The following is a 13,626-nucleotide window of genomic DNA, read 5'->3' as shown; positions in this document are numbered from 1 at the left end:
GGCCTGGGGAACGGAGGGCGTTGAGGTGAGTAAGTCATCGTTCAAAGGTCTGACAGTTCTGCCTCCTGAGAGCAGAGGGGCCTGAACACCTCCTGAAAGCCTTCTCAGGGTCATCTTTAGCCTCAGAATGCTGTGCTCTGATCACTCTGATTTCCTTAAAGTAAGGCAAGTGTTGGAAGATTGGTAAGAATGCTATTAACTTTTCACAAATGCATAATAGTCACTGCTTATATTTATAGACTGCTTTCTAGTACTGAAAATACTTTCTTGTATGTACTTCACGATCAAAAAAAAAAAAAAAGAAACAAAACAACAATCCAACAAACCAAAAATATCACCGAGATCTAAAGTTCATGACTTAGATTCAAGCAAGTCACGTGGTTCCTTGGTTTCTTCCTGTGTAGATGGTGATAATAACATCATAGCTTAGCCACGATGGGGGTAATTACATATTCTCGCACGATAGCTTAAGGGAAGTCTACACTTCAGAAGAGGTGAACAAAAACCAAAAGATTCCCCAGGTTGCTTAGAGAGGGACAGACACAATGAGGAGTAAAGGGAAGGTTGGAAAAACAACCATTTAAAAAGGATTAATATGTGCTTGGAGGAGATCAACTCTTCTATTCTTTTTATGTATTCCCATCTGTCTGTCTTTTCTGACAAAGAATAGGAACTAATATTTAAAGTTCATTGAAGGGGCTCTTGGGTGGCTCAGTCGTTGGACAACTGACTCTTGATTTCAGCTCAGGTCATGATCTTGGGGTCCCAGGATTGAGCCCCACATTAAGCCTTGAACTGAGACCTATATCGGGCTCTGTGTTCAGTGGGGTATCTGCTTGAGCAGACTCTCTCTTTCTCACTCATTCCTCATGAAATAAATATATAAATTAAACAAAAAAGAAATGAAAAAAAAGTTCATTTAAAAAACATACTTGAAATACACAATATCACAACAGTGTGATAATGCCTTTTGGGTTATGTGGAAATATTAATGGCTATTTGTTTGTTTGTTTGTTTGTTTTTTAAAGATTTAATTTATTTATTTGACAGACAGAGATCACAAGTAGGCAGAGAGGCAGGCAGAGAGAGAGGAAGAAGCAGGCTCCCTGCTAGCAGAGAGCCCGATGCAGGGCTCGATCCCAGGACCCTGGGATCATGACCTGAGCCGAAAGCAGAGGCTTTAACCCACTGAGCCACCCAGGCACCCCTTGATGGCTATTTGAAAGCTTATTATTAATGAAGTTAAATCTATTCCCTTTGCTTGTGATATTTTTGCCTGGTTCTTTTGTCTAGGTTTAAAAGCTACATGAAAATAAAACTTGTGCATGGAAATATAAAATAAAACAGGTGAATATTTGCTTAGTAGGATCACTTTCCATTAGAAAAGAAACTAAAATTCTCGAGACTAGATTCTGTTTTCAGGAGAATCAAATGTAGAATTTGAGGTCCTGGTAGTTCTCACTGAAGGTTGGGACCCATCCATGTAAAGGCGTCAGGACAAGATATCTGGTTTGGAAGGTATCATGTAAGCCTATGTTATTATGCAAGTTATAGGGTCACTGAACATCAAGGCAATGGTGTTTTCCCATTTCATTTCCATCTGTCCTATTTGTGTATCACACATTTACAAAGCGTGTAGAAAAAACACACATAAGAAAATAATTCTTTTAGGCCAAGTCAGCCTGCCTACGGTTATGTGAATTGGGAAACCTAGACAGACAAAGCCCACAACAAAATCATATTCCAGAATTTACAGAAGCAGATGATTGTAGAACCAGTTGGTAATGTTGAGAAAATTCTAAGCCCTGCATATTCACAAGAAAAAAAAAATGTACCCAGTTAGGAGCTGGAAGTACATGTGAATTTTATCATCTAAAAACATCACTCAAATTCACTGCCCTAGCTTTGCATAATAGTTCATGCTCTGTAAACTCATTCCTGAAGTTAACAGGGGGACAGAGTTTGTTCTATGTGTCTGTATCTGTGTGTGTAGGAGTGGGAAATGAAGGAACATTTGATGTATGTTCTTTACTATTTGCAATTTTATATATTCTTTTTTAAAAGGATTTATTTATTTAAGAGTGAGAGAGAGAGAGCGTGAGCAGGGGGAGGGACAGAGGGAGTAGGAGAAGCAGGCTCCCCTACACTGTAGGGAGCCCCAGGTGGGGCTTGATTCCAGGGCCCCTGGGATCATGACCTGAGCCGAAGGCAGATGCTTTACCAACGGAGTTAACCAGGTGCCCCAAAATTTTACACATTCTTAAGACAAGAGACGAAGTGAAAAAAATAGGTGTCCAGATTCTTTTCTTTCTTTTTCTTTAAGGGTAATGTCACACATTAAATTGTATCTTTGCCCAAGTGCTGAAAACAGTTTAATTAAATGTACCTATTTCAATAAATTCCTTGGGCAAATAGACTACCATAGGGGCACATAAAGATTGTGAACATTAATTGCATTTGAGATTAGCCCTATTGAATTAAATTCTCACACATGGATGCCCTTTTTTCTTAAGCCATAAATAACAGTTGTTTATATATTCAACTATGGTACATTTACTGTACAATAGTCCTTCCATCAGTTCAATCTAGAAAAGAATCTCCAATCTAAGTAAATAGTACAAAAAAAAATCTACTTGAAAATTACCCAGAAGGAACATTGATGGTATATTTTATTATGTGCCATGCTTTGGGGAGAAGCACCTGGACTCTTTGTCTTCCTAATAAACAAATCTTTAGGTGACTCCAGCTCAAAATAAGTTTTGTAATATACAATACCAAAAGTAAAAAAAAGAAAAAAAAAACCAAAGTGCCTAATAAAAAATTCAATTTGCTGATAGATTAATTAAATTCCCTACCTACCCAACCCTGACTGAATCTGTCCCAAGGGGGTGAAGTTGAAAGATGAGTTTGCTAATTAATGTTAATACGGTGAATGGCACAATTAGAACAAACTCACAAAAGAACGAACATCCCTTGGTGAGAGAGTCAGTACAGTGTGCAGGGGAATTCTTCAAATATACACAAGCTATTTAGCATAGAACAACGGAAATTCTATTAAGTTTGATTTGACAATGATAATGCCTGAGGTAACCTTATAGAGAAATGTAAACCAAATACAAAATAACTATTATTTCAGGGTTACTGTAATCACACGTTGATAACTTCAGTCCAAAACTCAAATCTTGAGAGACTGACAATATCTTCAGCTTTCCTGATCACAAATACTTGGGCAATAAAAGAATACTTAACATACCACCCTAACCCCATTGCAAATAGAACAAAAGAGATTTTCAGAAAAATGTATGTTTCCATATTATTCTTTTAAGATGTGTAACAGGTAAAGTTGATTGTGTATATTTATTCTGCTACAAATGGCCACAATTCTTCCCTCTCTGTGTTGCATTGCTTGCAAAATGTTTACAGTTTCTCCCATCCAGAGGAAAAGGGTATTTTTTTACTCCTTCACGTTGAATGTCCTGTGCCTTGCTCTAGCCAATAGAATGTATGGAGGTGATGTCATCTAGTTCCAAATGTAGGCTTCCTGGTGCTGCTTAGTCTAACCTTGTCACCACCAAATGAACATGGCTGGGCTAGGCTGCTGGAAGATGACAGAGCACAAGGAACCAAGGCACTTCACCCCAGCAGAGGCCATCCTGGATCATTTATTCTCAGCTAACCCAAGAGCTCACTGAAGAAGCATGAGTGAGCCCAGCTGAGACCAAAAGAACCACCCAAATATCCCTAGTCTGAATAGCAGGCTTTAAAAATCTTGAATAAATAAATGATTAGTTTTCTAATAAGCCACTTAGTTGGGGGTATTTTGTTATGCAGTGAAAACTAACTGATACACACTTGTATGGAAATTTTAGTGTTCCTTGAATGTTTATAGGATATTGCTCATACTGCTCAATTTGGAATGGTCACAGATGATATTAATAATGATGATGATAATAATAGTTATTTTTAATGACTTTAGCTACTCTGTACCTTTCTAGATGCAGAAAAACTCCTTCGAAGTTGGAGGGAGAAAGAGTTAAGAGTTAAGTTAAGAGCACAGGCTTACATTCTGGTTCCAGCACTTAGTATTGATACTGTCCCAATAGTTCCTGTGTCTGGGGGTGCCTGGGTGGCTCAGTGGGGTAAGCCTCTGCCTTCAGCTCAGGTCATGATCTCGGGGTCCTGGGATCAAGCCCCACATCAGGCTCTCGGCTCAGCAGAGAGCCTGCTTCCCCACCCCACTCTCTGCCTTCTGCTCTACCTACTTGTGATCTCTCTTTCTCTCTGTCAAATACATAAATAAAATCTTTAAAAAAAAATAGTTCCCATGTTTGTGCTTTGGTTTCCATGTGTCTCCAATGGAGAAGTGACAGTGCCTCTGCAGTACGGTGTGTGTAAGGATTCACTGAGATGACGTTTCAAGCACGAAGTACATGTTTCCTTAAAATATATTTGCTTCTTAGGATTATTTTAAAGGGCTTCCAGAAAGTTTACCTTGAAGGATATTATGAGAGATATCCCTGCACAAGACTTCGAAGATACTATAGGTGACAAGTGGCAGATGCCTTTTAAGTATTGAAGTACCAAGAGAACGAGATGATTTTTTTTTTAATGCTTTTCAACAATTTTAAACACCTTATAATTCCTCGTGCTGCATGGACTCAGTAATTCCACATCCTTCAGCTAGTGCCTAAAAAAAATGGGAAATGCAACCACTTCACATAATTAACAACAGCAATAATCTCAGTCTGGGGCGGGCGTTCAGCTCTTATCCCGGGAACAAATGAGCCTCAAAGACATGAAGTGACTTTCCCAGGTTCACCTATTAGCGAGCAGTTCCACCAAGACAGACTTCAGGACTGCTGACTTGGGGTTGATTGCTTTAGCTGTCAGAGAGCTTCCAAACAGGCCAAGTTCCTCATACATATTGATGAAAGAAAAGAAATCACGATTTGCTTGAAATAAGGATTGAGAAGTTTAAAAAAAAAGGTTGATTGCTGATCCATCTCAGGGTGGGACTAACAGGCCCCTGATATGGAATGCCAATTTTTTTTTTTTTAAATAGGAAAACAGGCTTCTCACCATGGCTAGTCATCAGGCAAGATCCCATTTTCCCAGGCTACAGAATCAGATATAAAAAGGTGCTAATAAGGTCCTCATTGATTTTGTAGGCAATGAGAGATGTGGTTAGGGCAGAACTTAATGGTCACTTCAAAGCCTGGTTAATTAGCCCTTTTAACTCAAGAGTATGTGCACATCTGCTAAGTGTATAATATAAAAACTGTATTAATAAATCTCTCACCCATCCAATGTTGCACAGAATTGTGCATCATATTGTGTTAGGCTCTTCTCCCCATTGTAAATTGCTCTCTGGAAATTGCATTGGCTTTTTCAGGAACTCTGTTTGTATATAATAGGGCCATGAAAATGACGGATGCTGAGCTTGTGGTCTTTAGGCCAAAGCCTTAAAAAGAATACTGGCTCTGCAAGTTACTAACTCTTTAACTTTGAACAAGTCATTTAAACTTACGTGCGTTTACTTCCCCTGTCCGTAAATTGGTGATAATATCAATTGCTTTGAAGGATTACTGATGCCCAGGGTCATGCCAAAATAGGTACTATTATTGGCACACTGAAACTTTTCTAACTTATTCCCCTGCAATGACTCCTGTTCTCCTCCTCCCGTGTCAAATAAATAAATAAACTTCATTTTTGATTACATATAATTGTCAGAAATAACTCTTGCTTTCATGGCAATGAGATAAAAGGTGACTGCATTTTTCTTTAAGTTCTTATATTGGCAGACTATTTTCGCTAGACTGAAAGTTAGACAGTTCTCCATACATAATCTTTATTTGCTGAATCTTGGTTATCGTATCTAAAAAGTATCCAGAATTTCTATCTCGCTATATAAATAAAGACTTACAAAAGATTCATTGTTACTTTAGGCAACTAAAGTATCATTTCAGGCACACAGGTGGCAAGGTCACTAATTTTTCCAGCTGTGCAAAAGAAAAACCAACCAACCAACCAACCAACCAGCCAGAAAACAGCTAAAGCCATGAGCCGAAGGACAGATTTTAATACGTGCACAGTATAGAAAGGAAAGGTGATCATCGGTGGCATTTTTAGGCACACCTTATATCACCACTGGTCTTGTCTGCTTCCGTACAACTCTCACACACAAACCAAAAGTGGTTTCTTTGTAGAACGACAACAACAACAAAAAACTGCACAGGTTTCTGATTCACACCTGTAAACTCACTTATTCACCGAGAAATTTCTGACTCAATGAATAAAACAGTATTAAGCTATAAGGCATCTTAAAGCTGTAATCCAGGATTTGTTTTATGCCCTGCCCATTTGTAGCTGGAGCTTTTCTACTTGTGTTAAGGTATTTAGACTTTAAATAGCAAATAAATAAAAGTTTATTCATTATGTTTCCATTTTCTCTAAGCACTAGAGTAATTCTTCTGCAAAATTTAAGTAAAGATGAAAACTTAGCTTTGTGTTACTCGTGATCATTAAAAATATCCTATCCTTGGAGTGTTCGACTCTGTTTTGAACAGATTCTAGTTCACTGTGACTTCTTACCATTTACCCTGTTGCAGTTTCATGCAGATATGACATATGTTTTACCTTAAATTATCTAATTTTAGGTAATATTTACCCAAATTATAGGTAGTGTCGAGGAGGTATTATATAGGGTAATCCTTTTGTTATAAAACATCCTAGGGGCGCCTGGGTGGCTCAGTCAGTTAAGCGTCTGCCTTCGGCTCAGGTCATGATCTCAGGGTCCTGGAATTAAACCCCGTATTGGGCTTCCTGCTCTGTAGGACATCTGCTTCTCCCTCTCCCTCTGCAACACATCCCCTCCCCCTTGCACCCTGCTTATGGTCTCTTTCTTTACCTCAGATAAATAAATAAAATCTTTAAAAATAATTTAAAAAAATTCTAAAAGTACAGTAAAACAGGATCCTGCAATGCACACCCATTTACAGATCATCCAGCCCCAACAATCATGTGGTCTTCTGTCATTAGTTTTCCTAACACTGAATTTCATAAAATTTGTGTTATTTGGAAAGACTCTGAGATTCTCTGTAACAATACTCTCAGAACTGGATCTTGGTGTTCACTTTTTTGGTATTGTTTTAAATAAAGTCATAATGATGGGAAGCAGAACACTATTTTTCTTTCTGTTTTAAAATGAGATGAGACTTGCAGTGGATTTTTCTCATCAAGTTATTATTTTTTTTAATGGTGTGTTTCTGTAGGAACATTAAAGCACACTCTGGTTGCAGATCAATATGACACTGGCTAAATATAGATTTACTTACGAGGTAGACTGAACGGAGCCATGTTGGGCAAATGAGTAAATAATGTCTCTCTTAACAAGTTCATAATTATGTATTTATTACACGGGCTCTTCCACAATAGCTCCAGGGAACCGTTACAGACCCTGCCTGAACAACGCTCGTTCTAACAACCAAACCCTGTAGACTCAGGACAGCCACGAGGCTGGGGCATGAAACAATGAAGGGACCAAGCTAACCTAAGTCCTATGAGTCCTTTTTCTTCCTTCTTGGCAAGAAAGATGAGAACAAATGAAATTCAGAAAAAAACACTGCTTTCAGAGACCAGGGAAACCTAAAGAAATTTATTTATCTGGGGATATTTCAGATGTGTTGTATCACCAAGCAAAGAGAAATAAAATATTACATATAGATGTTATATAAATTATATGAATATATAAATTAAATAGAAACGATGTACATAAATGATATATGATATATAGCAATTAGAATATCTGAACAGAATAATAAGCAACTACCATGATGTTTTAACTGAGAAAAAGCAGAGGATAAGGAAAAGAAAAAGCCCTATGTTTTGGACTGTGTACTATCACCACATGATGCTTTGTGCCCATTCTCCTTCTTAAAGTGAATTCTTTCCCACCCCATTTGCACCTTGAATTTCTATTCATTTTGTAAGATGTAGGTCAAAAAAATCATCTCTCTTTGAAAGCTTTCCCTAACTAATTTTGGCAGCCCATCATTCTGTTAACTGTGGGAAGAACTAACCTTTCTGGGAGCTCACTGATACATCGTGTTCTGCCTATGCTTTATTGGACTTATTTACCCAACAACCCCTATGAAGTGGGCACTTGTGAAGTCCCATTTCAGAGATGAGGAAGCTGAGGTTTTAAGGGACAAAGTGACTTACCTCAAGTCACACTTTGTAAAACTTTCTGTTAGAGCCCTTTTCAGAAATCACGTGACCTCATAGGGCTAGTTGGAGGATTTCAAATATGTGTCTGTTACATTTCCTTTCATTTTAATCTCCAAAGTTACTAATGGTTTTAAATGCACCCAGGGTTTGTCTTAATCAGGTAGGGGAAGACACACAGACACAGATATGGTGGTCACGAGGGAAGGGGTTGATACTCATGGACCCCTAGAAACAGGTGGCCTAGCATGTAGGCCCATAGGCAGGAGTGCGACAAGCATCACTCCAGAGGCCAAAGGATGATGGGAAAGCATGGTCAGAAGCCTATATTGGGGTTTTTTTGTGGGAAGAAATGGGTGATGCACGGTAGATATGCTGAACGAGTTAAGGATTAAATAGATTGGATAGTTTCCGTGGTTCTGGGGTAGGGGGTGTCTGTCTCTAGCTGACTGGTAACTGGCCCTGGGATGATTTCAGGCAAGGGGAATATTGGCTTGATTTGTAAGTGTTTGAGAAAGGAGACGGTTGGGGGTGTGGGTCCTGTATTGGTTGGTCAGCATATAAACTGCATGTTCACAGGCAAGCTGCTTGCTCTGTTTAGGAGTTGGTGGCCCAGGGAAGGGCAGTCTCTCCAGAATCAGCAAGTCCTCAAGATAAATGATGAATCTCTATGTTGTACACCACCTGAAACTGATATTATTACACTTATGTTAACTACCTGAAATTTAGATAAAACCTTTCAAAAAAAGAGAAAAAGAGATGTCAAAACATCATAAATATAGAAAATTAACGGGGCTGTCTGGGTGGCTCAATGGGTTAAGCCTCTGCCTTCAGCTCAGGTCATGATCTCAGAGTCCTGGGATCGAGTCCCACATCAGGCTCTCTGCTACGCAGGGAGCCTGCTTCCTCCTCTCTCTCTCTCTCTCTCTCTCTACTTGTGATCTCTCTGTCAAATAAATAAAATCTTTAAAAAAAAAAGAAAATTAACAAAACCATGATTAATACACTATCTTACTAGAGAACGAAAGACATGCTGCTGGAAATGGTTGCTCAGACTTCCTTACCGAAATCTGGGGCTGGATAGCTCCTTGTTTCTCTGCAGCCCTCTGCTTTAGGGTTTAGTAGCATCTCTAGATTCCATCTACTTGATGCCAGCAGCGTGACCCCACTTGCAAACGTGACAATCAATCATGTCTTCAGGCATTGCAAATGCCCCCAGGGGCAAAATCACCCCAGGTTGGGAACCAGCGTTCCAGATGACTCACAGTTTCCTTTGGTCATGTTTTCACATAGCGCCTGTCATTATGGATCCTGAACGCATTTATCATTCATACTTAAAATGATTTTTTTAATGGCAGAGAAATGGCCTCACTCTCCCCAATCTCAGGAAGGAAAATGAAGTCACAAAGCACAGATTGCTAAGTGACAAATTTAGGACGAGCTTTAGCAGGTGCTGTCTAAAGGAACAATCGCGAACCCTTCATGGAATGGATTTGTCCAGGTGCATCTCTGCCTTGGAAGGCAGAATGGAGACTTTCCTGAGGAGAGACTCCTGGTGAGGAGAGAAGGAAAGCAGGCCTGAAAACCTCTCCATGACTTCTCACCTGCCTAGCCTGATGCAGGAAAGTTTATGTAACAAACAGAGTAGATCTGTCTTTTTGTTCTTATTCTCTTATACAAAATAGACAGAAAATAAATAGACAGGTTCTAAATTGACTATCATACTAGAGGTAAAAACAAGGCAAACCTCCTCATGACCATTTGAGATTTGCTACAATAGGGATGAACCAGATTGTTCACAAATCGGAAAGCAAAGGTCAAGGGACCTGAAGTACAATCCTAGAGTCCCTTGTTTTCTCAGTACTCCCGTCTGTTGGAATCAGATTAGCAGAGACCAAGAAATTATGCAGGTGAAGTTTGAGAACCAAGCAGAAGCTTGAAAGAGAAAACCAAATGTAGGTAAGGACCAAGGAGGCATATATTCATGTAGAGAAGATCTACTTTTGGCACACAATGGGATGTTGGCATATCATAGTAACCTTCTTTTCATATTGTCTATAATCACTAACTAGTTCCTTCATTTCATGGAAAAGATTGTTATAACTGACTCAGTGATGAGGAAATGGAATTTGAAACATGTCAAGGTCTTACTGTTGAATTTTTGATTTCTAAACATTTCGGGTTCCTAAATCATGTCTGCCTGATAAATTGAGAAAAGTATTTGCTAAGACACAGATGCTCATTAAAGAAGTATTTGTTGAATATGGGATCTGGGAATATAGTGCAGTGTAATCCAGATTGGGATCTACAAGATCAAATAGAGTTTATATTCTAAAAGGGGAGGAGAGAAAACTTGAAGATAATTTATTCCAGTGACAGAATTTATAAGACCTTTCTCTCTCAACATGCTCATTTTGTTCAACCAGCAAAGGTAGCTAGTGCCTTCGAATAAAATAGCTGAACTTCATATTCATTAGGAAAATAAACTTCAGACCCAAGGCTTTTACAAATTCAATTCTATGGGATGTGTTGTTTCTGTAACTATCATACGTGCTAGTGATACTACACAGAGCCCTAAAAGAAGGTAAACCTGAACTAATTAGAACAGTGATTGAAGAAAAAGTCTTTATTTTTATTACCAGTGATATACTCCCACTTCAAAATGGATTATTTAAGTATGTGGTATAGAGAGAAATGGCTTATTGATTTATGTATTTTGTTGCTGCACTTTTGTGGGCTTTATTTGGCATACTAAAGCAGTCACACCTTAAGGCTCTAAAATTTAGAGGATATATTTATTTTGCATTCTGTGGAATGCACATAATTCTTAGGGGCTGCCCTGATTCTCTGGAGGATTAGGTACATTTTTATCCACATTTGTTTTTGGTTTAAACGGAATCACTACCCTTTTTGTTTATCAGCTTAAAGTATTTATGTATTACAGAAAGCTGGAATTTTGTATATGGAAGGATTTACTGAAGTTTTGGGTTTTTGTTTCCTTGCCTTTTTTTTTTTTTTTTATTTGGGTTACTTAAATCCATCCCTTTTTAGAAAAAGAAAAAAAAAGTGTAGTAAAAGTGTGAACTTAGTAAGTACTCACACTTACACTTAGTAAGTACACATACTTATTAGTACATGTAAATTTATTGGATATATCTTCAAAGTTATATGTTGAATTGCAATGATACATTTAACAGATACAGTAATTTTGCTGAGAACTTTGGTGAATGGCACACTGAATTCATACTTTAATATACCCCTCTCTGGTTCCAAACAGAACAGTGACAGAAAAACTATATAAAGTCATAGAGATGAAATGATATGAAGTATGAAAGAGTGACCATGAGATATGGACCATGGAGTAGGGTTGAGGGGTTCCAACATGCATTTGATGGGATTCTCAGAAGGAAAAAATGGAGAAGTTGTCAGAGAAGAATTTTTGGGAAGTGATCGTTGAGAATTTTCCAGAAGTAAAGGAAAACAAAAGTTTTGAGATGAAAGTAATTGTGGTGTTACATCCCCAGTCCTGATCCAGCCTGTCTAAAAATAATTTAGAACTGAAACAGCAATATTCGAATACTGTGTTGGAGGGAACATCAACAGAGGGTTTAAAATTAATGGGTATTGTCTTTAAAGTGAAAAGCACTGTAATAAATGCACTACCTTAATATTTATTATGGTGAATCTAAGGACAAAGGAGATTAAATATGACACATCATTTATTTTTTACCAACTCTGGAAAACAACAGGAAGTCATAATTTGAGATAATGTAATTGTATGAAGCTTCTCATTGCTTTCCAGAAACAATATAAATGCAGTCTTTCAGTGATTCTGTTCACATAATGGTGCGTACATGGTTCTCTTCTGAATTTTCATTGTTATTTTATTTTACAGACTAAATAGGATCTAGAGAAACCTGGATCCGATTAAAAAAAAAAAAAAAGAATTCCAGTACTATGACTGTAGGCCTTCCTAATGAAGCCTATATTTATAAATGTCTACAGTGCTTTGGGGCCATTTGTGATTACGAGGGCTTGCAAAGAATGACCTAAGGCTGTCTGATCAAGGAATCTGGTGATTTTTCTCTAACACTATCAGCCATGAGATGATGAAAATAGGATTGTTTTCTGCCTATCATGGAGTTCTATTTTGATTTTCTGTCACACTAGAGAAAGGACTCATGTTCTTAGAGATTTCCCTTTCCCCTCATTGGCCTCTTCCTCTCAATTACTCCTGGGCTTTGCTAATCTCACCTTCTTAAACACCGTCCATCCTTCTGAGGGGTTTTCCAGCCCCTTCCATGGCCTCATCCAGCCTCCCATTTAATGAAGTCTGTTCTCATCTCCAGCATTTCCTTGGCTAAACAACCTATGCTTTTTTTCTTTTTTTTGTATCTAAGAAAACTTGTGTCTTATTTGAGAATTTAATACATCAATATTATTTCCTTTAGCTCTTGACATACCAAAATAAGTCAAGGCATCGTGTGCTAGGAACTGTTGCAAATTTGCAAACTATCTTACCTTACGATGGCCCCTGTCCTGAAGGAATTTACAATCGAATTGAGGACATTAATTCATTTGGAGAAAACTAGAGCTCCATGGCAATATCTGGGTCAGAGGAGTAGAGAAACAATGAACTCTTTCATAGTATTAACAAGTTTTGGTCCTAGTTAGTGTTTGTTGCGATGGTACCTTCATGATGACTTTATTGATTGGCTGATGCAGTCATATAGGTGATCAGAAAAGGTACTCGGTACCTTTATCATAGTTTATATCTAATAGGAGCTGAAAAGTGAGACAGCAAAGGCAATAAGCCATCTTCCCCAAAGGTGCTAAGATAGATTCTGTTGTGTTTCATTTTCTGCATAACTGCAGGGGCCTGGGCTGTGAAGTTATTTCCTGCATTAAGCAAGCTGGGCTCAGGCACAGACAGGTCGAGCTGGAGTTGACTTCCTGTTTTTCCTACACTGACATGGCTGAGCCAGAGCCCGCCTCCTCCCCCAGCGCCGGCGTCAGCACATTCAGGAGGTGATTCATTTCTGTCGCCTGCCTCATCATCAGCCTCAGCATCCTATCGCATCATGCATCACTGTCAGACCCCCTGACTTCCCCGTGAGAAGCCTGGAGATCAAATCACACCTGATAGTTCCACTCAGAGCCTGAACGGCCTGCCTGAGGAAGTGAACCATGAGGGGCACCATTTTGTATGCTAACTTCATGCAAGCTCTCTGACAGTCGTGATCATGTTGTGGTTTTCCAGGGGGGCACCTTCATTTATTTGATGTTAATCACTCTATTAGGTCCTGTAGCAGAATCAGTCAGTTGTCCAGGGCTGCTCCTGCTCACTCGCCCAGGCTCACTTCCAGGGCTGCCTGTCTCCTGCCACCTCTGAGGCATGGGCTT

At 38.8% G+C, this 13,626-nt stretch overlaps 1 protein-coding gene across 1 annotated transcript in view; it reads right to left on the bottom strand.

Moving 5' to 3' along the window:
- LOC111146965 (glypican 6) overlaps nucleotides 1-13,626 on the bottom strand; it is a 1,144,597-nt gene that overhangs the window by 168,477 nt on the left and 962,494 nt on the right. The window lies entirely within an intron of this gene.

Source organism: Enhydra lutris, unplaced genomic scaffold (genome assembly GCF_002288905.1).
Source record: "Enhydra lutris kenyoni isolate GAN:26980312 unplaced genomic scaffold, ASM228890v2 scaffoldscaffold15, whole genome shotgun sequence".
Taxonomy (NCBI): Eukaryota; Metazoa; Chordata; class Mammalia; order Carnivora; family Mustelidae; genus Enhydra; species Enhydra lutris.
Note: the sequence above shows the minus strand (reverse complement) of the source record. Positions and strands in the feature narration are given on the sequence as shown.